The sequence below is a fragment of the Dendropsophus ebraccatus genome, chromosome 13, assembly GCF_027789765.1.
Source record: "Dendropsophus ebraccatus isolate aDenEbr1 chromosome 13, aDenEbr1.pat, whole genome shotgun sequence".
Taxonomy (NCBI): domain Eukaryota; kingdom Metazoa; phylum Chordata; class Amphibia; order Anura; family Hylidae; genus Dendropsophus; species Dendropsophus ebraccatus.
Window position 1 is genome coordinate 48,402,846 of NC_091466.1, and position 26,122 is coordinate 48,428,967.

At 43.3% G+C, this 26,122-nt stretch overlaps 1 protein-coding gene across 2 annotated transcripts in view; it reads right to left on the reverse strand.

The window, feature by feature from the left end:
• Positions 1-16,227, reverse strand: part of PPM1A (protein phosphatase, Mg2+/Mn2+ dependent 1A) — a 39,873-nt gene extending 23,646 nt beyond the window's left edge. The window contains exon 1 of one of the 2 annotated variants that reach the window (XM_069950838.1): positions 15,898-16,227. The gene's annotated coding sequence lies outside the window, so the exon portion shown is untranslated. The remainder of the gene's footprint in view (positions 1-15,897) is intronic. The other variant, XM_069950839.1, reaches the window with a different exon arrangement.
• Positions 16,228-26,122: the final 9,895 nt, after the last annotated feature.

Consider the following 26,122-nt stretch of genomic DNA (forward strand, 5'->3'; position numbering starts at 1 on the left):
GTGTTATTCTGTGAATAATTTTTTATCGCCGGACAACCCCTTTAAACTCCCCCTAGGTGACTATTACATGCAACCATTAGATTGCACATATTGTTCAATGCTATGTCATTGCATAACATTGATCAGTATTATCTGTGATCTTCTCATAGCCTAATAGAACATCAACATGAGACTGCACAGAAGTATGTTTAACTCCTTCAGTTGTCAGGGAAAACCATCTGGACGTGACTAAAAGGGCTCCTGTCCTGTGACCTCATCCGGGGTGGCATTGCACAGCGGCACACGCATGCGTAGTACAGTGGGAAGAGACGCTGTTGTACTGCCCCTGCCTGGCGTGGTACAGCAGCCTCTTTTCTCTCATTGCACTGCACATGCCCGGCATTGTGTAGACGTCTGTGCGCGGTCATGCAATGCCGCCACCGGGTGACGTCACGGGACGGGAGCGCTTTCAATCAAGCCCATAGAGGGGTGATTACAGCGCCGAAAGCAGCCCAGGAATGTGACAACATATGCCCAGATGACTACTTGGCCGCAATTAGTGTACAGCACAGGACTTTAAAAGTAAGATTGCAGGTTAATCAAGCAGGGCACGCAGGGTACACTGGTATGTTTGGGAAGCGTGCTGGGTGATGTACCAGAACATTTCCAAAGCTTTATTTTTTATGTGATTGGTTCCCTTTAAGGTGCCCATACACTTTACACTTATGCCAACCAAACCTGCCGCATGTGTATGGGAAGGAAGAGTGAGAACATTCCTGCCTACAGTTATTGAAGGTGTATAGCCACATGTGGTGGAAATGCTGCAGATTTTCCACTAAGAAAACCCACAATCCAGAGCAAATGCGGTGATAAGGCACTTCCCTGACCTCTGTAAACCCAAAAGCATCATGGGAAAAGTAGACAGGAGTAAGAAATTATATTAGCATTAAAAGAACCATGATTGAAGTGCATGCATGCCACACAAGTTAAATCAGTTAAACAAGATGCATACACAATAATCTTTCCTATGTTGCACTCTATAAGCAAAAGAGAAAGCAGGAAGCACAGCAGAATGTAATGTGATTTTACAGCAGAAATCTGGTGCTAGAGATGGGAGCTAAGAAGCCGGATGCTTCTTTTAAATAGCTAAGAGCAACCAGCAGAATGGGCCAGATGGTTGGTGCAGTGATTTAGCTGCACAGAAACTCTTTTAGGGTAGCTTCACACGTACCGTATCGCTGCGTATTTAACACTGCGTTTTTGGTGCGATTTTTACATGTGAGTTTTGATTTTCACATGAAAATCATGTGAAAATCAAAACTCGCATGTAAAAATCGCACCAAACACACAGCGATAAAAACGCAGCGATACGGTACGTGTGAAGCTACCCCTAGGGTGCATTCACACATACAGGATACGTAGCAGATTTGATGCTATGTTGAGTTATTTAGATCAAATTTGCTGTGGATCCGCAACATCAAGTCCGCTGCTATACGGTATGTGTGAAGCTACCCTAAGGGCGCGTTCACATTTACAGGATCCACAGCAGATTTGATGGCGCAGATATCAATGTAACTAAATAACTGAACACAGCATCTTGTCTGCTGCCGATCTGCTGAAATAATGTACGTGTGAAAGCACCCATAGGGTGCGTTCACATGTACAAGATCCGCAGCGATTTGATGGCGCAGATTTGAAGTTGCATATTCAAAGCAAATCAAATCTTGGCCACCAAGTCTGCTGTGGATTCAAATCTGCGCCATCAAATCTGCTTTAGATCCTGTGCGTGTGAACGCACCCTTAAAGGGGTATTCCGCTCAAACATAACTTTTCATCTAATGCTGCCCATGGTGAGACAAAATTCCATACTTTTAATCTATTCTGTTTCCTTACCCCAGTTCTGAGCTGCTGCTTTCTGCTGAAGACACAAAACACTGTGTGAGCTTTTCTATGTCTCCCCCTCCTACCCCCTCATCATGGGCAGCAACATATGAAAAGTAATGTTTGAGTGTAAAATCCCTTTAATGAACTGTAATAAATACAATTACTAATAACATTTTACTCAGTAAGGGTGCATTCACACGTACAGGATCCGCAGCAGATCTGATGCTGTATTCAGTTATTTAGATCTACTGTGGAGCTGTTGCGGATCCGCAGCATAAAATCCGCTGCAATACAGTGTGTGTAACCCATAATACGTTAAAAAGGAGGAAAAATACAACTACAAATACTGACTGGAGGTACAACTGCTGCTATTACACAGCGTGCGTATTGGGGCCTCTCAAGTCTATACAGACAAGTGATGGAGATGAGGATTGGGGGTAATGGATTTCAACTGCCCAACCCCTTTGTTCTTGGAGAGATAAAGCCGCCACCAGACCAGTCTCCCTTCCAACCCCCAGAGAGCGCATTGAACGTTCATGTGTTCTGGGAGCATCAGAAAGATAACAGTTATTAAAGAGGTTTAGGTCCTGAGCATCCCATAATAAGTGTAGCCACAGCCATGTATGCACATTTCCACTCCTTCCATTGATATGGCCAAGCACTGTACTTTGCGCATGACTACCATTCCACTCAAACTGGGATGCTCAGTATCATTGATCAGTGAAAATACCAGTGGTCAGACCTCCAATGATCATACATTAATTACCTCACCTGTGGCTAGGTGATAGATGTTGTTCATGGGCCAATCCCTCTTATTTATTAATATAATAATTGACGTTTCCTGTGTACACATGATCAGCGATTCAGAGCGGTCCTTATTAGGAACTCTGGATGTGACAAACTGATCAGTTGCGTCTGGTGCCCCTAAAGCATGGGCCAGGACCAATGGAGGACCCAGCATATACTAAATATATGTTAACATGACCTAACAAGTTAACAGACAAAATCTGGCAACATAAAGAGACATTATGATAAAGTGGCTAACGTAAAGGAACACAATGTAGTTTAGACACCTGGTAATTTAGTTGGGTGTCAGAATTATTAGTTGGTTTTACAACAGACTGCAATTAAATTGCAAAGGCAAACAAAATCAGAGGCGTAGCCTACTTTTCAACAAGCCCCCACCATCACACACAAAAAAAAAATATTATAATATATACATACATACACACAGTGGTATCTTGGTTTAAGAGTAACTTGATTTAAGAGCTCACAGTTTTCCAAAATTGTGACTTTGTTTAAGAGCTCCCTGTACTGGGTAGGAGGGGGATGGTCTGCATAGAGTGGTCTACACCTCTGTACTCTGACCCAGGAAGTCTCCCTCACCTTCCAAATCATAGCAGATCCACTTCAGGCTAGTGATGCACGATGCACCGAAATATCGATACTACTATCGATATTTCGGGCAGAAAAACGGTTCAGTACCAGGATTTCCTGGTATCGAAACTTTATGTTAAGTTGCGTAATAGCGCAACTTAACATGAAGTGTAGTTCAGAGAACACGGCCGGCGACTAACTGAGCGCCCGCTATGTTCTCTGGTGTCCCCTCCTCCGCCCGCGCGCTCTCAGCTCCCGACGGCGCGATCGCTAGTGTCGGCTATTTGTACATGCCGCTGTCACAACTGACAGCGGCATTTAATCCCTCCCAAGCCGCTCCATATGCAGCAGAGGTCTGCTGCATATGGAGTGGCCCCCACTGCTAATGACTGCGGCCCGCGATCCCGCGGGCGGCAGTCATTTACCCATTATCAGTCTCCCCACCCCGGGAACGGCTGGTGCAGTGGCGTCCCACGCACCCTCCAGTTCTCTACCTTCCAGGAGCCGCCGGTGCAGCGGGGGTCCCCCGCACACTCCAGGACCCACTAATACAGCGGGGTTCCCTGCACCCTTTAGCTCTCCCACCAGGACCTGCCGCTGCAGTGGGGTCCCTCCACAATCCTGTCGCCGTCCCCCAAGGGCCCGCCGGCACAGTGGAACAACTCCCAGCATATCTTTTTGTGGGGAGTTGTGCACAAGGAGGTACGCTGGGAGTTGTGTCAGGAGGTTGCTGCTGCACTACAACTCCCAGCAGCATACCTCGTTGTGCACTAGTACAACCCACAGCATACCTCTTTAAGCACAAGTATGCTGGGAGTTGTAGTGCACAAGGTGGTATGCTGCTGGGAGTTGTTGTGCCAGGAGGTTGCTGCTGCACAACTGAAACTCCCACCATATCTCCTTGTGCACTAAAACTCCCCACAAGAAGGTATGCTGGGTGTTGCAGTAGCAGCCTCCTTGTGCACTACAAGTTCCAGCATACCTCAGTGTCCACTACAACTCCAAGCATACCTTCTTGTGGGGAGTTGCAGTACACAAGGAGGTATGTGGGGGTTTTAGTGCATATGAAGGTATGCTGGGAGTTGTTGTGTCAGGAGGTTGCTAATGCACAACTGCAACCCCCAGCATACCTTCTTGTGGGGAGTTGTAGTGCACAAAGAGGTATGCTGGGAGTTGCAGTTGTGCAGCAGCCTCCTGACACAACATGCCAGCATACCTCCTAGTGCACTACAACTCCCAGCATACCTCCCTATGCACAAGAAGGTATGCTGGGAATTGTAGTGCATAGGGAGGTATGCTGCGAGGTAGAGGGGATAATAATAATAATAATAATAATAATAATAATAATAATAATAATAATAATAATAATAATAATAATAATAATAATAATAATAATAATAATAATAATAATAATAATAATAATAATAATAATAATAATAATAATAATAATAATAATAATAATAATAATAATAATAATAATAATAATAATAATAATAATAATAATAATAATAATAATAATAATAATAATAATAATAATAATAATAATAATAATAATAATAATAATAATAATAATAATAATAATAATAATAATAATAATAATAATAATAATAATAATAATAATAATAATAATAATAATAATAATAATAATAATAATAATAATAATAATAATAATAATAATAATAATAATAATAATAATAATAATAATAATAATAATAATAATAATAATAATAATAATAATAATAATAATAATAATAATAATAATAATAATAATAATAATAATAATAATAATAATAATAATAATAATAATAATAATAATAATAATAATAATAATAATAATAATAATAATAATAATAATAATAATAATAATAATAATAATAATAATAATAATAATAATAATAATAATAATAATAATAATAATAAATAATAATAATAATAAATAATAATAATAAATAATAAATAATAATAATAAATAATAATAATAATAATAATAATAATAATAATAATAATAATAATAATAATAATAATTCCAAAAATCTCCCTTTTCCCTTTTATTTCAAAATAAGTATAAAAAAAAAAAAAAAAAAAGGAACATACATGTATTTTGCAACCATTGCATGCATAATTGTCAGAACTATAAAATGTATCTAAAGTGATCAAAAAGTCAGATAAATAAAAATGTTGTACATAGGGGCATCATATTCGCAGTCTGGGCGGGAAGGAAATTACAGTATATTTGTATTTTTACATGTTTTTTTTTTTCAAACTTTTATTTAGTATCAATTTAGTATCGAGTATCGAAATAAGAAAGCTGGTATCGGTATCGAAATTTAAATTTTGGTATTGTGACATCCGTACTTCAGGCCGGGGCTTACATCATCAGGGGACAGGACTGTGGTGGTAATCTCTTCATAGCAGTAACCCCTCTCTCCCTGAACAGAGAGTGCTGCATTTATGTGCCCACATCTGCTCATTCCCGCATGCTCCCTGCAGTCTCTGTCCGGAGACAGACTATATATATATATATATATATATATATATATATATTTTTTATTTTTTTTTTTTTTTTTTTTTTTATTTTCTCAAAATATATTGAAGATTCCTACAGGAGATACTGTACTTTAACTAAAAACAATTGCATCTCGTCAGCCAAAGCTATTTCATTGAGAAACGCCCTTTTCTTTAACATGATTTGTCCATATCAAACGGTCTATAATGAAATTACTGAGGCTAAGGCCTCATTCACACATCTGCATTAGGACCTATGCATTTCAATGGCCCCTATCCTGTGCAACTGCGCTATGGATTACTAACTATAAATGGGGTACGCCGACAAAAATAAACTGGTTTCAAAAATCTCAAGTTTTCCCATACTTATCAGCTACTGTATGTCCTGCAGGAAAATGTTTTATTTTCAGTCTGACAGTGCTCTCTGCTGACCTCTCTGTCCAAGAAAATAAAACACAGCAATCCCAGGGGAAATATCTAGCTACTCCCATGTTTTGAAACTTGCAACTGAGGCTCCATGGACCCCTTTTTTGCACACTTCTGTCTGAGACAGGAATTGTCCAGAGTAGTAGAGGTTTTCTATAGGTATTTGCTGCTGCTCTGGAAAGTTCCTGTCTCGAACAGAGATCTATTTTTATTTGTGAGACAGATTTTTGAAGCCAAAACCAGGAACAGACTAAACAGAACAGATCATAAAGGAAAGACTGGGATTCCTCCTCTTTAAATCCATTCCTGGGTATGGGTACGTTCACACTGCGTGGAGAGCCGAAGAAGATTGTGCTGGGCGGCCTACGCTTGAAGTTCCACCCCACTGACATGTCAATTCTCTGGTAAGACGGCGAAATCTGTCGGAAAATATCATTGAGTCTATGGGATGGCCAGAACTTCAAGTGGAGGCCACTCAGCGGAATCTGCTTAAAGAGACTCTGTACCCACTATCTCCCACCCCCCTAAACCACTTGTACCTTAGGCTAGCTGCTTTTAATCCAAGATCTGTTCGGCAGGTGATGCAGTTATTGTCCTAAAAAACAACTTTTAAACTTGCAGCCCCGTGCCCTACGGCCGTGGCTTAGAGCATCTGTGCCCTAACTTTGCACGACCCCTCCGTCCCTCCTCCTCTTCATCATTAGGAATGCCATTGGAACATTTTCTCCTGTCTGAACATTGCACAGATGCCTTAAATGGGTAGTGCAGCGTTTAAAAATTATTCACTAAACACATACAACTTTGTATTGTGTGTTATGTAAGTGAATGGCCCCCTTCCCAGTGTCCCCCCTCCCCCGGAAGTGTGGTGCAATATACTCACCAGATTACCGTCTACCCCGGCCGCCACCTTGGGTCGGACGACGTCCCCTTTGGGAGGCCAGCCGGACGGCTCCAGCCATCCCTCATGCTGCCCCCCTCTGCCACGTCATCAGCTGCTCAGTCGCGATTGGCTGAGCACAGTTATGCTCAGGCTATCGCGGCTGCACCACACTCCCGGGAAGGGGGGGGGGCGCTACAAAGTTGTATAACTTTGTAATGTGTGTTATATAGTAAATATTCCGTGGAATAGCTGTAAACGAGCGAACTGCAAAATCGTTGGTGAGTCGTTCAAAATAGTTTTTCAGCATGTCGAAAAAAATTGTTGGTCTTTGAAAGATAATTCGCTAATCAGTTTGTAAAATTAGAAATCTTTCAGTCATTTGTAAAAAGGTTAAAAAAAAAGTAGGTGTGTCGTATGGTCATGATCACCCTGGCGAACGTTTTAAATGACCATGTAACAACTGCAAAATAGTTACACTACATATATTGTTCACGTTCCCACGTGTTTTATGTGTTATTGTTCGCTAAAAGGAAAAAAAAAAAAATTGTTTAGTGATCGTTAATGAGCGGTCATTGGAGCAAGTTTATGAACGATAATCGTTCCGTGGAATAGGGCCTTTTGACTTGAAATCAGAAAATTAATTTTATTTTTTTTTACACAATCCTCAATTTCTTTCACCTTAAAAAGGTGCTGCACATTGGGAGGTCCTCCATACTAAGGTAATAAACGCATGCATGGATGACAAGCAAAGACTTCGGCCAACATTATTAGGGTATGTAATCGTGTAGGACAACTTTTATTATGTTAACCCAGGAGGAGGCAGTAAGTACACGTGTAAGTTTGACATTTGCCTAGAAAAACCCCTTTAAATCTTTGCATGCACAAAGTTTACATAAGACAGCGGTGCAGTAGTTTGTAAATGAACCATTATAGCGGTAAACACATTTTTACTGTGATTTAAAGACAACCAATGTGCCACACCAACGCAAAACTGCGCTTTTTTTTTTTTTTAACTTCTTGTCAGCTGAAAGTCGTATATGCGCAATCAAGGTACGGATAGAAAGTAAACATCATGGCGCTAAAAAATGACACCTCACACAGCCCCATAGACCAAAGGATAAAAGCGTTATAAGCCTGGGAATGGAGCGATTTTAAGGAACATATATTTGTTAACAATGGTTTGAATTTTTTACAGGCCATCAGAACATGCACAACAAGTCAGTTTTACCCCAGGGCGAATGGCGTACAAACAAATACCCCCCCCCCCCCCAAATAAAAGAAATGCAGTTTTTTTTAATTAAATTTCACCACACTTTGAATTTTTTCCTGGTTTTGCAGTGTACTTTATGCAAAAATTCAGCCTGTCATTGCAAAGTACAATTAGTGACTCAAAAAATAAGGGCTCATGTGGGTTTCTTGGTGTAAAAATGCAAGTGCTATGGCCTTTTAAACACAAGGAGGAAAAAACTAAAACGCAAAAACGAAAATTGGCCCTGTCCTTAAAGGGTTAACATGGGCCAATTAGCAGGTGAATGAGCATTTATAGCAATGCTTGTTAGCTGTAATCGGTCCATGTAAAAGGGTCTTGAAGGGGTATTCCACCCAAAATGTTTTTTACATTTTGGTCAAAGCAAGTAATTATGTGTTCCGCATATTTTTGGTGTTTTTTCTGCCGATTCACCTCTTCTGGTGTTCTGTCTCGCTCCTTCCTCCTGGCCCCCACCTTCTGAGACATGGATCAATGGGCTGGGTTAGCGCTTCTAGGAGGACGACACGTGACCCCCCGACAGAGCAGAGAGGCGCCAGCTCATTTAAGGCTCCTTCCACCCAGTCCCTGACAGACTGCAGCCCCAGAGCTCACAGACCAAGGGTAGGAGCAGAAAAATGGTAGCCTGTGGTAACAGTGCTGGATGGAGAACTACATATGAGTTACTATATCACTAGGATAGCACCTCGGGTATTGGCACTGGATTCAGATGCTGGCCAGTGATGGGCAGAGGGGAGCAGGTCATGTGGTGGGCACCAGGTTCACCAGACTCGGCACAGTCCCATCCAATGCTCACTCTGTTTTGTCTTATATGGCAGCATGGGTAGACATTGTGATCTGCACGGTCGGCTTGGTTCACAAGTACCAGTTTTTGCTGCAGGAAAAATCTGCATAATCAGTTGCATTGATCTGAATATGGTCAAATCTGCAGCAAGTACACGGACTAATACAAGTTGCTTTTTGCAGTTCTGTGTACAACATGCAACCCAGAAATGAAAGCAGTGGGCAGCAAAGAAAGCTAAGGGGGTGGTATGTGAATGGACCAATAGGGGAGAAGCACTGCATGATGGGAAATGTAGTTTGCCAGACAGTAAGTTTTGCTCATCTATATATATCATGAGCAACATTCTCTAATAGGACACTGGCCCTATTAGATAAGGGGGGGGGGGGGGGGGTCAGGGAAAAGTTGTTGGTCTCTATTTGGCAGTTTTCATCTGAGCTGGAAGAGTCCATTGTGTGGGGGGAGATCTGTGCTGTTCTCGTGCTGGATGCTGGATGATTGTTTATGAGCAGCAGTGAAATATGGAGATATCCTGAGTAATATAGAGGAGAAGACATAAGTAGCGCAGAAGTAACCTCAGTCCTCAATGTGGTGTTTTTCTTCAGTGTTCTATGGCTGCAGCTGTGTGTGTGTGTGTGTGTGTGTGTGTGTGTGTGTGTGTGTGTGTGTCATGGCTGCAGCAGGCTGTGTGAGTGTGTGCCATGGCTGCAGCAGGCTGTGTGTGCTATGGCGTGCCCCCACACCCAATGATCGCTCTATATCACTATGTGTGACCCCCTCTATATCACTATGGCTGAGATCTATATTACTGGTATCAGGCAGTGTTAGCAGTTTCTTTGTATGTGGTAAATATTTAGTTAGAAACATAGAAGATGTCAGCAGAAAAGACCACCTGCTCCATCTAGTCTAGTTCTGAGTTGTTAAGGACATGGAGGCTGGAGACTGGCTGCATCCACTGGACACACAGGAGAAGCTGCTTTATATTTTTCCTTATTCCCTCAGAAGTCGCCCCAGGATCATGTAGGATATTAGGGAGAAACTGCTGAGCCTGTATGATAAATAACTCCCCTGGTATATGACCGGCCATTTATGAAGGATCAGGAGTCGGAGTTGGTCCTGATAAAATTCAGGAGTTGGAGCTAGCTGCAGCTAGAAGTTAGAAGACGGCGGCGCAAAGTACTCAGGTGAACTTGGTTAACAGCAGCTAGGTTTGGGAGTATTTAATATACATTCTGCATGACAGGTTACGCAGTATAACTGAACTTGGTGCATGTGTGGCTGGACAGGTGTGAACTTTTTATTTACGAGCTGGGGACGTATTTAAAGTGGTAGTTAATGTAATATTGGGGCTAAGGGAAACCCATCATGTAAATAATGAAGTATTTTCTGCCAGCAGCATGTTATGGAGCAAGGGGAATTAAGCAGACTAATATATAGTTTTGTTAGAGAAGTTTAAGTATACAAGTCATTTATTCATGGAAACCTCTGCTTATTCTGCTTCTAGGGGTCCAGTGGGCGCGCTAACAATTACACATACACTCACCAGCCACTTTATTAGGTACACCTGTCCAACTGCACGTTACCACTTAATTTCTGATCAGCCAATCACATGGCGGCACATTTAGGCATGTAGACATGGTCAAGACAATCTCCTGCAGTTCAAACCGAGCATCAGTATGGGGAAGAAAGGTGATCTGAGTGCCTTTGAACGTGGCATGGTTGTTGGTGCCAGAAGGGCTGGTCTGAGTATTTCAGAAACTGCTGATCTACTGGGTTTTTTTTACGCACAACCATCTCTAGGGTTTACAGAGAATGGTCCGAAAAAGAAAAAACATCCAGTGAGCGGCAGTTCTGTGGGCGGAAATGCCTTGTTGATGCCAGAGGTCAGAGGAGAATGGGCAGACTGGTTCGAGCTGATAGAAAGGCAACAGTGACTCAAATAGCCAACCGTTACAACCAAGGTAGGCAGAAGAGCATCTCTGAACGCACAGTACGTCCAACTTTGGGGCAAATGGGCTACAGCAGCAGAAGACCACACCGGGTGCCACTCCTTTCAGCTAAGAACAGGAAACTGAGGCTACAATTTGCACAAGCTCATCGAAATTGGACAGTAGAAGATTGGAAAAACGTTGCCTGGTCTGATGAGTCTCGATTTCTGCTGCGACATTCGGATGGTAGCGTCAGAATTTGGCGTCAGTAACATGAAAGCATGGATCCATCCTGCCGTGTATCAACGGTTCAGGCTGGTGGTGGTGGTGTCATGGTGTGGGGAATATTTTCTTGGCACTCTTTGGGCCCCTTGGTACCAATTGAGCATCGTTGCAACGCCACAGCCTACCTGAGTATTGTTGCTGACCATGTCCATCCCTTTATGACCACAATGTACCCAACATCTGATGGCTACTTTCAGCAGGATAATGCGCCATGTCATAAAGCTAGAATCATCTCAGACTGGTTTCTTGAACATGACAATGAGTTCACTGTACTCAAATGGCCTCCACAGTCACCAGATCTCAATCCAATAGAGCATCTTTGGGATGTGGTGGAACAGGAGATTGGCATCATGGATGTGCAGCCGACAAATCTGCGGCAACTGTGTGATACCATCATGTCAATATGGACCAAAATCTCTGAGGAATGCTTCCAGCACCTTGTTGTATCTATGCCACGAAGAATTGAGGTAGTTCTGAAGGCAAAAGGGGGTCCAACCCGTTACTAGCATGGTGTACCTAATAAAGTGGCAGTGAGCGTACATGCTTACACAAAAAAAAAAAAAAAAAAAGTATAAGACTCATTGAGTGGGATCGCTATATCAATCTGCGCTGCTCTATGTCATGTTTGGTCCCCACTGGTTTGTGTTTTTATGTTGCAAAATACTAAGGCTTGAGACTTGGGGGTCATTCACACATCAGTAGAATTTCATCCGTATAGATGCGCGGCTGTGTCAGTACACTAGCGCAAACCTATAAACTGTAATTAATCATGATGCTGGGAGCTCCCAGGTCCAGTCTTCAGAACACCGTACAAGTACAGACAGGATTCTATGGACGTGTGCATGACCCCTTAGGCTAGGGTCACACTGCGTTTTTGTTGTTTGTTTAAAAAATAAAAATTAAAAACAATTTTTTTTATTAAATTATAAAGACTGATAAAAAAAAAAAAAGGGATCAGATTTTTCAAACAAATTTTAGCATGGTTGACCAGTTTTTTGTATGTTGAAAGTAAACATTTAAAGGGGAACTATCAGCAAGGTCACTTACCTTTAACCTCAACTGAGTTTCTGACCACTGCCTAGCCCCCAGAGCGCTGAACTGGCCGAATGGATGACTCCAGTTGGTGGGCCAGGCGGCTCTGTCATTACAGCGCCACGGAAATTCAAAAAGTTTCCCTGTTCCCGGCAAGATAATGATACATCATACCATGTGGGGAAAAAATCCACTACAGGGCTTCCCTGTCTGTGGCATCCGTGAAAATATTTACGTGGCATTCGTAAAATATTTTACAAATTATATGCATGGATCAGAATTCGGAACTCACTGCATAAAGTTCAATTGTTTAAAGGGGTACTGTGGAAATTAAAGTGACTGTACCACCAGGCCCAGGCTGAAGCACTGGAGGCGGCACTGGAGGCGGGCCGACCCACCCTTAGTGGGAAGAAATCCCAGCCTCTCCATGAGGTGACTTCATTAGACTCAATGGAACCCTATCATAGAGGGGCGGGGGGTTCCGCCCATTAAGGGTTGGTCGGCCCGCCTCCAGTGCTTCTGCCTGGGCCTGGTGTTACGGTCACTTTAAAAGTTTATGTTAAATACATTGCAAAATAAATATATATACGCACATACACACACTTCCAGTTAGCAACAGCAATAAAGGGCGACACAGCCCCTCTGCTGCCACCAACGTTCGTCGGGAACTGCAGGGCTTTAAGTGTTATATACAGAGCAGAGGCTGTGTTCCTCTTTATACTGTTTATTCTAATATCTAGTGCAAGGAGGGGGGGGGGGCTCAGAGGCTGCATGACACGAAGGCCTCATCCACAATCATTTTTTCTTCTAGGACCTCAAATCAGGATCAATTTCGTCTTGGAGAAACTATCCGTGATGCGTCCCTTTATAGAAGGATAACAAATGGCCACTGGGAGGAGCCCACTTAGGGGTTGCCAGACAATGCATCAGTAAACACGGACAGCACACGGATGGTGCATCCATATGTTGTCCGTCTAAGGGTATGTGCACGCTACAAAATCCTCACGTAGAACTTCAAGCAGATTCTTCAGCGTGCCCTCCGCTTGAAGTTCCACTGGTGCTGTAGGATCCATTTTATGCTCAGGCAGATTACGCCGTCCGCCCAAAGAATCTTCATGTCAATTCCGGGACCAGTGGAACCCGCTTGAGGTTCTACACACAGATTCCTTAGTGTGCATAATGGGCCCATTGACTGCTATAAAAGCCTTTGCGGCGCAAAGAAAGACAAAAATAATGTGAGTCTTACTTCTTTGCAGAAAGAATTGGATACATTATGGAAATGTGGATGACCCATGGAAAATAAGGAATCCTTTTTCTGTGTGTAAGGGTGGGTTCATACTGATGAATTTTTGCGGATAATGTCCGTGGAATTGCGCAGTATGTCTGCAAGCCTTTCCGCCGGCTCCATAGACACTATTCTATGAGCCGGCGTATTCCGCTATCACCGAAAGTAGTGACATGTCACTTCTTTCAGCGGATAGCGGAATACGCCTGCCCACAGAATGGTGTCTATGGAACCGGCGGAAAGGCGTGCGGCCATACTGTGGAATTCCAGAAATTATCCGCGAGAATTCCTCAGTATGAACCCACCCAAAAAAAAATAAAAAATTGTGTGATTGAGGCCCAACTTGCAAACATTTAGGCCTTATTCCCACACTCCGTAATCTACAGACGTTGCGGAGCGCCATGAAATACCAGACCTCCCGGCATTACATAATCTTTACTGAAACTGTTTAAATATTCTCAAGACTTTACTCTGTAACCTGCAAACAGATCTTTAGATCCATAACAGAGAATAATCTGAAACCTGTGGGACAACTACAATTCCCAGGATGCCTTGCCTGCAAAAATTTGTCTTTTTTACTGATCAGGACCCAGCTTATAGTCTGTCACTGGACTTTAAAGTGACTGTACCACCAGGCCCAGGCTGAAGCACAGGAGGCGGGCCAACCCACCCTTAGTGGGAGGAAACCCCAGCCCCTCTATGATAGGGTTCCATTGATTCTAACGGAGTCAAGTCATGAAGGGGCTGGGGTTTCTTCCCACTAAGGGTGGGACGGCCGCCCTCCAGTGCTTCAGCCTGGGTCTGGTGGTTCAGTCACTTTAACTGCAGAGTTTTGCAGATCAGTATTAGGACAGCAATCTCCAACCTGTAGCTCCCCAAATGTTGCAACACTACAATTCCCAGCAAACACTGACAAGTTAAAGCATCCAAATTTACCCTATACTGTCAATGGACCTTATTAGGCCTATAGCCTGCAAAGGGATATGTGGAGCAATAGATTACTAATTTGTAAGTCAATACGTCTCCTGACTGTTGCAAAACTACAATTTCCAGTATGTCCTGACTGCAGGACAGACCAGAGACCCTGTCAATAGACTCTAACCTGCAAAATTACAATATCCAACACACGTCCTGACAGCCAAAGTCTATTAAATGTTTTCTCTAGTGTCCTGGGACCTAATCAATTGACTCAATATTGCCGGCCAGTAGTCTGCAAATGGATTTGTGAGTACATAGAAGTCAAATACTTTGGCACTACCAACAAACTCAGATAGTGTCTGTCTAGGCCAGGGATGGGGAACCTTCGGCCCTCCAGCTGTTGTAAAACTACAATCCCCACCATGCCTGGACAGCCGAAGCTAAAGCTTCGGCTGTCCAGGCATGATGGGGATTGTAGTTTTGCAACAGCTAGAGGGCCGAAGGTTCCCCATCCGTGGTCTATGCAATATACCAGGTGTCTTTACATACAGTGGAGCTCAGGACTAATAATACATCTAGGTGTATGTAGTATTCTTCACCCAAGGTTAAAAAAAAAGTGCAGAACTCATCATAAAAACGTACAATCTACTTTATTCCATACACACAGTCATGGGTGAACACACCAGGCAAATAGTGAGCGAGCCCCACACTCTAGAGAGATGAAAACGAACATGTGAGCTCCTATTTCTACCCAAACTACAATTCCCAGCATGCCCTGCCACCCTAAAGCTGTCACATTCGCCCGTCACTGCCCAGGGACTCTATCAGTAGTCAGTAGCAAAGAGATTTGTAGGTCAATATAGGACAGCGGTCTCTAATCTGTGCCAAGACTACAATTCCCAGCATGCCCTGTCTGTCAACAGACTGTAATCCATAGGCCTGGATTTGTAGGTCAATACAGGACAGTGGCTGGAGGCAGCCGGGCATGCTGGGAGATGTAGTTTTGTAGCTTGGAGACCATTGCTAGGGAGGAATCTGAAATCTAGGTAATAGTGGGGGCATTTCATGGCTGAGCACACTGCAGGGGGAGGCGGGTGGGGGTAGTAGTAGTGGCGGGGAATAGGGGGCGGGGGTTGGTTGCGCCTGAGATCTCCCGAGCCCGGTGCGGCCCAGGCCGGATTACCGCTCCCGCACTCTCCAGGCCGCGCTGGTGGCGCAGTGGGATTTTCCAGCGCTGTCCGCCCACTGCTGCAGGCTCCGGCCCAGCTCAGCGCCGGGGAAGAGCGAGCAAACGCCGCGGCCTCTGCCTCCCCCGCAAGCCGCTATGGCGCAGTCGGAAATAAGACTCACCTGAGGAGGAGAAGAAGGAGAAGCGCTGGAGACTGCGGAGGAGAGGCGGCCGCCTCTCAGGCGGTGCTGGTGCTGACGAACTGCAGCGTCTTTCGGCCCCGAACAGACGGTCTCGTCATTCCCCTTCCCCCCAACCCCCACGGGGGACACGGAGTCCGGTGTGGCGGTCACACGGCGGCGAACGAGGAGGGGGGGGAGGGTGTATGAATGAGATGTCACTGGAGGGGGAGAGAGCCGGGCGGCCGGGGAGAGTCAGCCTAGGACTGAGCTCGTAACACCCCCCTTCTCTGTCACTGGCTCCGTCCTGCACGCGCGGCGGGGGCGAGCTTGTGTGTGCCGCGAGCGCGCCCGGCTACGTCATCGCCTTCACGCTTTTTTTTTTTTTTTCCCGCCCATTCCTCGCTGCGGTGCCCGGATGTATGAAGCGGCCTGAGGCTAATGACGTCATCCTAGTGATTGACAGCCAGTGTAACGTGCCTGGAACGTGTGGTGGTTGTAGTGAGGTGCTGGGAGTTTCACAACAGGCCAATGTGAATGTATGACCTGCTATGTCATGCTGGGTTTCCACGGAACGATTATCGTCCGAATTTTCGCTATAACGATTGCATTTGAGCGATAATCGTTCTGTGTAAACACAGCAAACGATCAAGCGATGAGCGAAAAATCGTTCATTTTGATCTTTGAACATGTTCTCAAATCGTCATTCGCTAAATATTCGCAGATCGCTTCGTGTAAACTTCTATGTGAAAGATTAACGATTTTTCTTACGAATCTTCTAACGATTTTTCTCTGTTTAAACACTGATCGTTATAAAAACCAAATCGTTGCTTCAAAATCGTTAATCGTTTGATTGGGCGAATTATCGTTCCGTGTAAACCCAGCATAATGGCCCTATTCCACGGAACGATTATCGTTCATAAACTCGCTCCAATGACCGCTCGTTAAGGATAATCGCTTCGTGGAATTGGTGTAAACGAGCAATTGACAAAGGCGAAATCGTTATATTGTCGTTCAAAATAGTTTGTCAGCATGACGAAAAAAAATCGTTGGTCTTTGAAAGATAATTCGCTCATCGGTTCGTAAAATTAGAAATCTTTCAGTCGTTCGTAAAAAGGTTTAAAAAAAAGTAGGTGTGTCGTATGGTCATGATCACCCCGGCGAACATTTTAAACGACCATGTAACGACCGCAAAATAATCGTTACACTACATATATCGTTTACGTTCCCACATGTGTTATGTTGTTGTTCGCTAAAAAATTTTGTTTAGTGATCGTTAACGAGCGGTCGTTGGAGCGAGTTTATGAACGATAATCGTTCCGTGGAATAGGGCCCTAAATGCTGCGTTTACACAAAGCGATAATTCGCCCAATCGATCGTTTAACGATTTTGAAGCAACGATTTGGTTTTTAAAACGATCAGCGTTTAGTCGAATTAATCGTTAGAAAATTCGTAAGTAAAATCGTTATTGTGATCGTTTTTAAGATCGCTTAAGCTTATTGTTCACATAGGGTGAATCTTTGAAAGACTTTACACAAAGAGAATTTTTAGCGAACAACCAACGACGATTTGAGAACATGTTAAAAGATCACAATGAACGATTTCCCGCTCGTCGCTTGATCGTTTGTTGTGTTTACACGGTACAATTATCGCTCAAATGCAATCGTTATTGCGTAAATTCGAACAATATTTGTTCCGTGTAAACGCAGCGTTATGGTGCGTTTACACGGAACAATTATCGTTCAAATTTAGCAATAGCAATCGCATTTGAGCTATAATTGTACCGTGTAAACACAACAAACGATCAAGCGACGAGCGGGAAATCGTTCATTGTGATCTTTCAACATGTTCTCAAATTGTAGTTGGTTGTTCGCTAAAAATTCGCCGATCGCTTTGTGTAAACAGTCTTTCAAAGATTCACCCTATGTGTTATGTAGGCTCAAGCAATCTTAAAAACGATCGCAATAACGATTTTCCTAATGATTTATTAATCTAAACGCTGATCGTTATAAAAACCATATCATTGCTTCAAAATAGTTAAACGATCGATTGGGCGGGATATGCCTGCAGCGGTGATCTTCTGTAAAACTACAGCTCCCAGCATGCCCTGACATCATGCTGGGCGTTGTAGTTGAGAGACAGCTGGAGCGCCACAGTCACTACCATACAGTGTCGCAGTGCTGAAATATACCAACATTGCTATACATAATGTAATAATACTGCACACTAAGTCTATAGACTACTGCTACAGAATGAACCTTAAAGGGGTTGTCCGGCGATAAAAAATTATTCACAGAATAACACACATTACAAAGTTATACAACTTTGTAATGTATGTTATGTCTGTGAATGGCCCCCTTCCCCGTGTCCCACCACCCCCACCCGTGTACCCGGAAGTGTGGTGCGCTATACATACCTGTCACGTGCCGACCACGGTCTCCGATCCTCAGCAGTGACATCTTCTTCGGGAGGCCAGCGGATCTTCCCGAGTGCCGGCCGCCCTCTGCAGCGTCATCCGAAGCTCAGCCGCGATTGGCTGAGCATAACTGTGCTCAGCCAATCGCGGCTGAGCAGCTGATGACGTGGCCGCGTCATCAGCCGCTCAGCCGCGATTGGCTGAGCACAGTTATGCTCAGCCAATCGCGGCTGAGCTTCGGATGACGCTGCAGAGGGTGGCTGGCACTCGGGAAGATCCGCCGGCCTCCCGAAGAAGACGTCACTGCTGACGATCGGAGACCGTGGACGACACGAGATGCGGTGAGTATAATTCACCACACTTCCGGGTCTAGCGTGGGTGGGGGGAAACACGGGGAAGGGGGCCATTCACAGACATAACATACATTACAAAGTTGTATAACTTTGTAATGTGTGTTATTCTGTGAATAATTTTTTATCACCGGACAACCCCTTTAAAGGGTTTGTCCGAATCGGAGTGTGCAGCATTTAATTACCAGTAGATGCAGACCTAAGGCCCCGTTTCCACTGAGGAAAGGTAGCGGAATTCCGCGACGGAATTGTCCGCCGCGGAATGCCGTTAGCCTCCCGCTCATAATGGGAGTCTATGGGAGGCGCGCGCTCCTGCTCTGTACGCGCTGAGTGCAGATAACACACAAAAAACACAAAACAACTCACCTACCGTCTGTTCCCTCGTCGAGCCTCACGCCTCCTGGTCTGTCCCCGGCTGATGCGCGGATGCTGGGGGTGTCCCAGCACGGGGAGCTCTCTGATGCGCGCGCTGCCAGGGATAGGACGGGACACCCCCGGCAGTCACGCATCAGCCGTGCAGTGGCAGATTATAATGTGGGCGGCGGGGCATGCGCGGTAAGCCCCGCATCAGCACGCGCCCGCATTAGAGCTTCCCATAGCCCACAGTAAAACAAGCGTCCGGAGCCGCTCGCTTCACTGTGTGAACTGCCAGGTCCTTCTGCGGACGGAATTCATTGAATTCCGTCCGCAAATAATAGACCTGTCAGTTGTTTGCGGCGCCGCATGGGAACCGGCCAGAGTGTATACGATGTGTGTACGCTCCGGCCGGGATCTCATAGCAAACAATGCTATGTTCCACCCCGCAAATCTACGGCTGTAGTTCTGCGGCGAGAACTACGGCCGTAGATTTACGTAGTGTGAACATAGCCTTAATGTATTGATTGGCTGCCATTGACTTTGTTGGGGAAATCAAGGGGAGCTATAGTAAAAAAAAATATATATAAAATGTTTGGCAAAAAGATAAGAAGAGCACGTGCAACAACATCAGTGGCGTGAGTAATATGGAAAGACTGCTGTCTGAATGGGATTATTCATAAGCTAAGATGCTTTCAACATGAATACTCTAAGGAAACGTATACACTGGGTGACTCAGGGATATTGTTTATTAAAGTTTTCCTTGATGGCCATCGATATCTGATTGGTGAGATCGGCACCCCCACTAATAAGCTGGTTGCAGTGCCCGCATACACAGTGAATGGAGCTGGAAGCAGACAGCTCTGTACATTGTGTACTAGTAATACAGGATTACTATAGCCCAGCTCTAATTCATGTCAATGAGAGAACTATGCTTGATCCAGTAAAACCATGCAGCATATAGTGATGTTGTACGTTTTCATCCAACAATCATATGATTTCTAAAACTTTTCTCATTCTTGGAACTTTAAAGGCAAAAGTTTTGAACGGTCAGGGTACAAACGATTCAATCAGCCGAAGAGCAAGTGTTTGTTCGCATGTTGGCTGATCACTGGCCCTTTTACACGGGCCGATCATCATTCCAAGGAACACTCAATAAAACTTAAATTAATCGGCCCATTAAAAAGTGTCTTTAGACTTCCAGTGATCTGATGTTGATGGCCTATCCTAAGTATACACCATCAGTATTAAATTTAGGGTCCATTCTCACAAACAGTGTTTTAGCTGCATTTATTGGGGGACATTTATCAAAACTAGCAAATTCGTCCACCAGTCTTAAATAAAGCCCCACCCCCATTCACCTGGCTCTATTTACTAAAAGGCGCATATGTCCAATAAAGCTGGTGGGACCTGTACCAATACCTGGGCAGAAATCTCAGCATTTCTACATGGTGTACACCTGTTTACAGACATAAACCATGATAACTTCCATATAGTAGGAGGCCACGCCTCCTCTCTGCCTTGCCACGCCTCCTGCCTGCCCATTAGGTGAGCTGGGGTTATGGCTGGCATATGCCACGGAAGAAATACAAATCTGTACCTTTTCTGTGGTTTATGCTAGGGGTGTAATTTTGATAAATGGGCCCCTTTGACTTTTGTAAAGCCTAAAAACAAGCAGAAGTAACATAAAAAAACATGCAGCATCAAATACATGCAGCTAAAAACACTGTGCATGTGAATAGACACTTAGTAGTGAATGTATATTATTGTTACTAAAGGTGGCCACACATAAAATAGCTGTAGGTTGCAACTGTATGGAGATGTTCTTTAGACACTGTGCTGCTGCCAGGAGCCTACCTGACCTCAATCTCACGGCGAGGAACGCTTCTCCACTATGGTGCTGGGAACAGAGTACAGTTCTCGTCCTGCTAACACTGCAGGGAAGCAGCCAATCAGCAGCCGGAAAGACATTGGGGCCAACTAGCCTATGGGTACTCTTACACTAACCGATCAATATTTTTACATGCGACCCAATCAATATTGTAAACAGTTTACTGAGCCTATTACACAGCCCTATAATAGTTTAGCAAAGGCTGCAAGGACATAGTTAGCGATGTCCATGCAGCCCGTGCCCAAACAGTTAAAGGGGTTATCCAGTGCTCCAAAAACATGGCCACTTTCTTTTAGAGACAACACAACTCTTGTCTCCAGTTTAGGTGCAGTTTGCAATTAAGCTCCATTCACTTCAATGGAACTGAGCAGCAAAACCCCACCCAAGCTGGAGACAAGAGTGTCTCTGGAAGAAAGTGGGCATGTTTTTGTAGTGCTGGATAACCCCTTTAATACATTACCTGTGCACGCTACCGTTGTTCTGTGCTATAGTACAAGCGATTTTAAAGTGGTTATCCAGCGCTAAAAAAACATGGCCACTTTCCCTCTACTGTGGTCTCCAGTTTGGGTAGGTTTTTGAAACTCAGTTCCATTGAAGTAAATGGAGCTTAATTGCAAACCGCACCTGAACTGGAGACAACAGTAGGGGGAAAAGTGGCCATGTTTTTGTAGCGCTGGATAACCCCTTTAAGAAACTCTGTAATAGGTTTTATTTAGCAAAAGAGTTTCCTTCTCCACGGACAAAACTGTTTTCCTAGCTTCCCCCTCACTTCAGAAGAGGCAGGGTTTCTGTGTCCATTACGCTCTATGGAGAGGGGAGGGGCTGAGAGTAGAGAGTGAGCACAGAGGAGTCCTGCACAGCACAACACCCTTCAATCTTCTCTCACCAAGTTCCTAGATAAGCACTGACCTTTCTGACCTCTGAATCCAGTGTTTTATGTGCCCAGACAGTCTCCTGACCTTCATGTCACCTCTTCCTGCTCACTCATCTCCCTCGGCCCCTCCCCCTCCATAGGATATAATGGACAAAAAAAAAAAAAATGACAGTTACACTTTAACACTTTTTTTTTTATTTAAAAATTTTATTATTTTCCGGCCCAAAATCCATTACATAAAATTACCAGGGACGCAGCCCATTATTAGAAATTATACAATTAGATTAATATATACCTCCCCCCACCCATCCACCAACACCCCCCACCCCAGCCCGATATGGAGAGAGAAAAAAAAGGGGAGGGGGAAAGCGGAGAGAAGGAAAAGGTAGGGGAAAACTAAAAATGTACAGTTTATATGACGGGTACCCTACTCCCACTGTAGCCAGGTACGTCAGCCTCTGACCAGCTTTTGCCACATCTTCCTTCCCTTATAGTAAAGAATTTCATAATTACCAATTTTAACCGTTAATCTTTCCCAGCGCGGGACCTGTGGCGGGGACGTAGCCAACCAATTCCTGACAATCTCTACTCTCGCTAAATGTAACAATCTAGCAACTAATATTACATTCTCATTCCGAGGGATCCCCTCCATATACCCCAAAATGTGATCCCAAAGGAATGTCCACCTTTAATCTTTTTCCTCAACTACTCCCCGCCAAATGTCTAGCGTCAACATAAAATACCACATTATATGAAATAGATCAGCATCCTCTGTTCCGCATCTCAAGCAACACTTCTTGTCCCCATCTCGTCTCTGCATTTTATTTAATAATTTTGGTGTCTAGTATAATCCATATACCAACTTCAACTGAATTATTCTGTGGTTAGCATTTAATGAAATTTTCATAATATTACTGAGAATAGTCTCCCATACTTCTTCTGAAATTTCCCCCAAATAGCCCTCCCAATACCTTTTATTCTTTGGCTTTGTTTTTTCCACTGTAAGTGACATCAGTCCTTTATAAAGATTAGCTACCACCTTCTGAGTACCCCCTAAGTTACCCCACACATATTCTACCAGACGGTGTGAATATACGTTATACATATCTCTATCTTGTGATTTCAACCAAGCACACTTTAACACTTTGATTTGACACTGAAAGTGCTTGTGATGGAGTGAGGCCCCATAGTTTTTTTGTTATGTCCCAATGACTGCTTTATGGAGTTTACAATCTAAATGTTGCTACTAGGCATACAAACAGCCATGAAGCATATCAATGGGAAGCCAGAATAGTTTCAGACTGCAGGGCAAGCTAGAGCGAACCCCTGCTAGCTGTACAAACCTTGTGCAGATGGTGGTCTGTTCTGAACTGACCTCAGAATGTCATAATATAATAATCTGTAGTTAGATAAGAAAAATGGTTTAACCACCCTACCCCATCCTCAGCACTATCATCTAGTGAGATTCATACTTTTATATAAATATCAGGGTAATTACAGCGATCTGAAGAAATTGTGCAAAATGCGTGAGTATTAACAACCGCAAACATAAGGGCTAGTGAACCAGATATCTAGGCCAGTAATAAACATTTGCCCTGGAGCTAAAAATCTGCCAGCGTGCCCCAGCGTTGCCAAGCAGCAGTGTTTATTGACAGTGAAACTAGTATGGCTTCTCGACGAACGTCAAGGAAGGTTTTGTCATGTAAAATAAACACAGCTGATTCATGTACGCCTATAATAAGAATAATGGCTGGGGAATCTTATGGAAAATTTAGCCTGATAAACCAGATTAATTTGAGAAACATTTGGAGAAAAGCATGACCTAAGCAAAAAATAATCAAATAATAAATATGTGTGCGTGTGTGTGCTTTATGTGTTATGTATTGTAGTTTATGTATTTATTATATCATGCAGGGATCCTGGTGTTACAGCCCCGCTGCTCCTCCCACCCATCCATGCTCCGAAAGTCTGTATGCCTCACATGGAAAGCTCCCTGCTGTGTACAGTATTCAGTGGTTACATGACCACGTCACATAGCCACATCCTACAATAAACATTTCTCACAGTGATCATGTAACCACTGTATGACGTAAACTGGAACCACAGATATAGGACTTACGTGCAGCCGCAGGTATAAGGAAGGATCTGCAAAAAAAGAATATGCTTTGAGTTTTTATTCGGTGTATACTAATAATTTAATGAAATATATAAATTTATGAAATAAAGTATATCATCTGGGTTAAATACTATGCAGATTGTGGAGTACCCCCTGTGTTATAGATATGGTTATCGAGGAACTGTATCTCTGTGTTGGACTGGGTAAGGGTGAAAGATGTTTTTGGCTCAATGTCATTTGAAATGCAAGCAAGTCGTCGACAGTACAACATCAGATCAAAAAAATATCATCTATGTAATGTAGCCAGCTTTTTACCAAGAGCCAATATGTGTAGGTGTATACGAACTCATGCTTGAGGGCCGCCATATAGATGTTAGCATACATAGTGGCCACAATGGACTCCATGGTGGTCTCGTGACACCTACTATGGCACTTGACCTTTAAATCACTACTGTTCTGTCTTATTCTCTAAATAAACAATAGCGAGCATTATTAAGCTCGTATAGTGTCTTTTCTGACTGTAGGATTTGATTTAAATATGATTAAGGACTAAATAAGGTTCAGGAGGGAAGTGTTTTTAGAAAAAACTGAAGTGTCACGACTCAATATGTACGTCACATGACTGCCTTCTCTCTGTGAGCGCTCAGATGTCCTGGGATACACAGGAAGTGCTGTGTTTTTCATGACAACTAAAAAGAATTATGAATGTAAATGGGAAACTTGCTTTATATCACATCTACTGTTGACTTAGATTTTAAAAGTTATAACAACAGGTACACTTTAAACCTGCCTGGGATAAACATATATCTATCCTAAGATAATAATAAAGAAAATACAAAAAGGGCAGACTAGATGGACCCAGTGGTGTTTTTCTGCTGATAATCTCCTATGTTTCTATAGGGAACCTGCAGCTCCTACACAACGTTTCCCTAATTTTCCCTGCACTCTTGTTTTGAATTATATGGCCTGATTTCCTTCTCGCTCCTCCCTCTGTTAATGTTTTTTACCTTCCCAGCAGCTGTTCCCAACTTTAAACGTTTTTGTTGGTCAGGGTCTGGGACATGTCATAAGTGTCTAAAATGTATTATTTTGTGGATTGTAAAATCACAATATGTAAACCATACAATATTATGTTACCGTTAAGATATACAGCAGATACAATATGCATAAGCATTCATTATGTATATACAAGTCCTGGCCCCACCACAGATTGACTGACCCAAAATGACAGCATCCTATGATCTATGGTGCTGTCAGTGTGGGTGATTACACCTTGGTCTGGCCTGGACTTCATGAAAAATAATATAACAATGAATGCTGAAACAGATATACTAAAGAGGTAAATGAAAGTTAATGTCATTATAGTCTTGGTTCCAAACTACATTAAAACGTAGAGCTGCATTAACAATCTCCAGGCTCCAGAGCTGACCTCTCCCAGCCTTTATTGCTGACTCATGACAAGTAACTTTCCCAGGCGTTTTTTGATTTTGGGAAGGGCTGTCTTTGTGCACTGTTTAGTAATCAGATGTAGGAAAAGCTGAACCGTTATAGGATCTAAGCTGAGCTATTACGGGTGTGTCTGTTGACAAACGTATTCACTATTTCCAATAGTAATTTAGAGAATTGTGAATGCAGCTATGGACTGTGATACAGGCAATAACTCCGGATCAGTACAAGTAACGCAGTTACAGAATATTATTATATCTTACATACAATTTAAAGCCCAATATGACCCCATTTTATGATACTAGGGAAATGTTTGGCCAATCCAATGTAATACCAGTAACACTGCAGACTCAGCAGCACACAGTTGTGTATTCTGACAGGAGCTTTCGTCATGTCTACCAGTAGGCAGGTACATGAAATCCTACATGACAACTTTTTCCCACCTGACAGAGTAGAATGGCAACTGCAGGAATTTGAAGGAATTCTCTCCTCTTGTCCATGGGTTGCCTTTGGTACTGCAGCTCAGCCCTTCTGACTTAAAGGAGCCCAGTTTTTGGAAAAAAAAAATAAATCCCTCTAACTTATCTTTCTAGCATTGTACTGTGTGGCTGCAAAATTACTATTTATAGTGCATTAGTGAATTCTTTTAAAGGAGGATACATTCTTAAGAAATTCAGAAGATTCTTAAAGGCTAGACCCTGCATTAAATCCTACATTTAGAATCTGTAACTCTGCATTCCTGCTATGTCGCTGGAGGCACATCACCTGCATCTACAAGAAG